Here is a 5,224-nt window from a genome sequence, read left to right on the forward strand (position 1 = left end):
GGGCTTCCAGCCTCTGCAAACGAACTCCAGACGCGTGCGCCCCCTTGTGCATCTGGCTAACGTGGGACCTGGGGAACCGAGCCTTGAACTGGGGTCCTTAGGCTTCACAGGTGAGCGCTTAACCGCTAAGCCATCTCTCCAGCCCTTCTTTTCCCATTTTTATACCTTTTATTTTTTTTCCCTTACTGCTCTAGATAAGACTTAAAGCACTGTAATGAAGGAGAGTGGACAACCTTGTCCTGTTCCAGACAAGATTATGATCCAGTAATGCTGATGATTCCTAAGAAATTTCTCTCCCCCCAAGCTTAACAGAAACTACTCAGTTGGCATCTTCTCTTTGAAGGATCATCAATGGCAAATAGTATCGTAGCAAAACAACACCATGGGTGGCTTCATGCTCAGGAAATGATACTGTAACTCCTCTTAATGGATTTAAGTGTCTCATAAGGTCAATGAAACTCCTGTAGTAATAAATGATAGAAATGTCCCTGAAAGTATAGCCTTTCTCAAGACATCTTCTGCAGGCTTAATATGTTCTAGGAGATAGGACAAAGGAATGAAATTACGCATTTCTTGCATTGGTCTCTTGCTGCTGTGTGCTTTCCCCACTGGCTGTCAGGCTTTGGTTACAGGGTTATTTTGCTTTGTTAGAAAGGTCAATGATGGAACAGAAATCCAACCTTAAGAAATGGCAACTCCCTCTCATTGGGTATATCAATTATCAATTATTCTACACTGAAGAGAACAGGCTTCATATTGAAAGTGTATGTACAAGTCTCTGAGATTGCTGTCAGCAAGGACATGAGTTCAACTGAACTGGGGAAAGGTGTCAGTCCTATGCGAAGTTCTGACCCTGAGATGGTCCTTCAGAGTTGTCCAAATCCAGGGAAGGTATGGGGTCATTGGATAAAGAGCAATGAGGGAGGGTCCACCCTTCAGGGTGTGTTAGTTCTCTATGGCTCACGGCCACACTTGAGATGAGTTATAGCTGGATGCACTCAATAACTCACACATGGGACATTTGTGATAGTGAGATCTTTAGTACTGAAGCACAGGCAACAAAAGAAAACTATAAGAGGGTGTAAGGTTTGTGAATTGGACCATGCAAGGCCACTTAGAAGGAAAGTAGAAGTTTTATTCAGGAAAGACACAAGCTGCCAGTCTGCCTTGTAAGAGAAGAGTACAGCATCCTTGGGTTTGCAAAAGTTAGGTGATTCTCCGCCCCCCCCCCCCCACCCGAGGTAGGGTCTTGCTGTAGCCCAGGCTGACCTGGAATTCACTATGTAATCTCAGTATGGCCTTGAACTCACTCACAGTAATCCTCTCACCTCTGCCTCCTGAGTGCTGGGATTAAAGGCGTGCACCACCATGTCTGGCCATGGTTAGGTTTTATACGGCCTTTCTGCTGGGTGGGGGGATAGGGGAATGGGGGTGCTTGTTTGTGAAGTTAGGTAGGGGAGTTTCTTCAGGGAAATTATTCTGTTAATCACAAGACTATGGTCAGGCAGTTTAAGGTGTGTCACCAAAACAGAGGTCATGTGGCTCTTGAGATGAGGTAAGCGGCAAACTATAGATTAAGGGTAAGAGAAAACAATGGGTCAGTTGGTTTCTGAGGAATGTTGTCAGCTTCGTTCTTGTATTTTCCAGGTAAGGCCACATTACCATTTTGTCATCCCCAGTGACTCCATCTTGGAACCTGCTCCAACTTGACATAGGGATAGAGAGATGGTTTAGCAATTAAGGTGCTTGCCTGTGAAGCCAAAGGACCCAGGTTCAATTCCTTAGTATCTGTGTAAGCCAGATATTAGGTCAGGATGGGTTCCCAAAACGGAGTCACCAAGGGCAGCAGGATGGTGACAGATGTAAGGAAGTGGGTCATCCACATTCCTCAAGAAACTACCCAGCCATTATCCCTTCCTTGCCTAACAATGCCCCCTAGGTCATGATTTCCTGCTTCCTTATCTTGTAAGTCACCTAGTCACTGTTCTGGTGTCACACCCTGGCTATTTTAGATCTCCCCTAAAAAACCTTTTTTTTTTTTTAATTCAACTTTTCCCTTCCTCACCTTCCCCCATCTGAAGAGCCCTATAAAGCCCAGTATATTTGGAATCTCAGGTTGGCTGTGCTCTGCTCTTAAGAGTCAGTCCTGGCAGCTCATGTTTTTTTCTGAACGAAAGCTTCTATCTTTGCCTCAGAGTGGTTTGTGTGGTCTTGGTCACTCCTGAAACTTACACCAGATGCACAAGGTGACACATACATCTGGAGTTTGTTTGTAGAGGCTAAAGGCCCTTGCGTGCCCATGCTCCCCCCTTGTCTGAAACAGATAAATTAAAAAAAATAAAGAAAACTATAACAAAGCATGCCTTGCAGGGGTCTGGGTGGCATGGCACTCATGGATCCCCTCTGTCAACCCTCTGCTTTTGTCCTTGGAAACTATTGGTCTGAGAAGTAGGGAATCTCCTGGAAGGTTAGCACAAAATGACAGCAGCATTAACAAAAAGCATTTGAATTCTTTTTTAAACTCCTGCTCAAATCATATTATAGTAGCAGAAATAGAAATAAAATTTTATTAGATTGCCACCTTCCTTCTATTTACTTTGTTTTCAATTACTGTATCGTTATCTGGTTAGTACCCTTATGTATATATTAATTTTGCATAGTTATGATTATAGACATCATGTAGATGTATGGATATATAATTTTTGTGTCACATACATGACATCTGATCATAGTGGCCTTTTATTTTCTTTTAAAAAGACTTCATTTTTGTTAGCATATAAAGAATTCGATTTCATTATGGCAGATTTCAAGCAAGTGCCTTTAGCTACTAAGCCATATCTCCAGCTCCTCATTAAGACATTTTTCAAACAAAATTTGATATAGACAGTATACCATGATCATAATCCTGTCCCTCTACCCTCTCTTTTTCCCTCCCCTCCCCCTTCTCCATTGCATACTTTCTTTCCACCTACTCTCTCTCCTAGCTTGATGTCATCATTTCCCCTCCTATTATACAGGCAAGATTTGTTTTTGTTTCCCTTATTCCCTATTTTCTCACCCTCCCCTTCTCCCTTCTCTTGTGCCCTCCCCCACCATTGTCTTCATTCCACTTTCCTGTTTTATGCATCCTTTTGCTATTTTTCTCGTGTGTGTGTGTGTGTGTGTGTGTGTGTGTGTGTGTGTGTGTGTGGTGTATACATGCTTATATGTATGCATGTTTGGATACATGTGGGCACACTTGTGTATGTGGGTGTGGCTGCATGTGTGTGCATGTGCCTGTGGAGGCCAGAGGTCGATGTTGGGTGTCTTCCTTAATAGCACTCCACCTTATATTTTAAAAATTAGGGCTGGAGAGATGGCTTAGCGGTTAAGTGCTTGCCTGTGAAGCCTAAGTACCCCAGTTCAAGGCTCGGTTCCCCAGGTCCCACGTTATCCAGATGCACAAGGGGGCGCATGTGTCTGGAGTTCGTTTGCAGAGGCTGGAAGCCCTGGCGTGCCCATTCTCTCTCTCTCCCGCTTTCTGTCTTTCTCTCTGTGTCTGTCGCTCTCAAATTAAAAAAAAATTAATTAATTAAATAATTTACAAAATTTATTTGAGAAAGAGTGACAGAGAAAGAGGCAGCTAGAAAGAAAATGGGCACACCAGGGCCTCTAGCCACTGCAAACAAACTCTAGACACATGTGTCACCTTGTGCATTTGGATTTATGTGGTACTCAAACCTGAGTCCTTTGGCTTTGCCAGCAGATGCTACTAAGCCATATCTCCAGCCCTCCATCTTATTTTTTTAGATATATATATTTTTTCATTTATTTATTTGAGAGCAACAGAGAGAACTAGGCAGAGAGGGATAGAGAGAGAGAGAATGGGCATGCCAGGATCTCTAGCCACTGCAAATGAACTACAGATGTGTGTGTCCCCTTGTACTTCTGGCTAATATGAGTCCTGGAGAATCGAGCCTTGAACCGGGGTCCTTAGGTTTCATAGACAAGCACTTAACCGCTAAGCCATCTCTCCAGCCCCTCCATCTTCTTTGTTAAAAAGTATTTTTATTTATTTACAAGGAGACAGAGGGAGGGAGAGAGAGGAAAAGAGACAGGGAGAGAGACAGACAGAGAAAATGTGTATACCAGGGCCTCTTGCTGCTATTAACAAACTTCAATTGCAAACACCACACTGTGCATTTAAGTTTATGTGGGTACTGGAAAATTGAACCTGGGAAGTCAGGTTTTGCAAGCAGTGCCTTTAACCACTGAGATATCTCCTCAGCCCTATCCATCTTATTTTTCTGAGACAGGATCTGTCACTGAATCCAGAGGTCACTGATTTGGCTAAAGCTAGCCAACAAGTCTCAGGGAGTCTCTTGTCTCTTCCTCCCCAGCATTGGGATTATAGGTGCATGCCACCATTCTGGGCTTTTATGTGTGTTTTGGAGGGGGACAGGATTCAGGTCCTTGTGCTTGCAGGACAAGTATTTTACCCCTAAGCCACCTCCCGAGCTCTACAGTAGTTTCAAAAAATACATTAAATTTCCCATAGAGCAATGTACAGAATTTAAGTACATACTTTGGATAATTTATGAATTTTAATCTTGCATACCAGAAGAAATACTTTTGATATGCTCATACTTAAATATTGACTTTTCTCTGTAACACTACTTTTTTAAAATTGGCTTTTGAAGGTAGAGTTTTGCTGTAGCCCAGGCTGACCTGAAATTCACTACATAGTGTCAGAGTGGCCTTGACCTCACAGCAATCCTCCTACCTCTGCCTTCCAAGTGCTGGGATTAAAGGAGTGTGTCACCATGCCTGGCTTACTCATATATTTTTAAGTATAAAATATGTATATTTTTATTATTAGCATTAAATAATATAGAGTAATATTGTCTAGCACTAAACATCATTATTCACCTAAGCATGGTGGTGCATGCCTTTAATCTCAGCACTTGGGAGGCAGAAATAGAAAGATTACTGTGAGTTTGAGGGCAGCCTGGGACTACAGAGGTCATCCTGAGCTAGAGTGAGACCCTACCTCCGAAAACACAAGCAAATAAACAAAAAAATCACATCCTTAGGCCCATTTCTTTTTGTTAACCATTCATTTTTGGTATGTTTTCTTACAGTAGTTCTCAAAATCTGGTCTTGGACTAACAACCTCAACAGAACCTAGAGTCACAACATTTCCTTCCCCACTTGAGTTTCCTGGACAGAAAACCCAAAAATGGGC

At 42.7% G+C, this 5,224-nt stretch overlaps 1 pseudogene; it reads right to left on the reverse strand.

Moving 5' to 3' along the window:
* Window positions 1-314: 314 nt before the first annotated feature.
* LOC123455007 lies at window positions 315-504 on the reverse strand (annotated as a pseudogene).
* Between the last annotated feature and the right edge of the window lie 4,720 nt (window positions 505-5,224).

Source organism: Jaculus jaculus, chromosome 14 (genome assembly GCF_020740685.1).
Source record: "Jaculus jaculus isolate mJacJac1 chromosome 14, mJacJac1.mat.Y.cur, whole genome shotgun sequence".
NCBI classification, from domain to species: Eukaryota; Metazoa; Chordata; class Mammalia; order Rodentia; family Dipodidae; genus Jaculus; species Jaculus jaculus.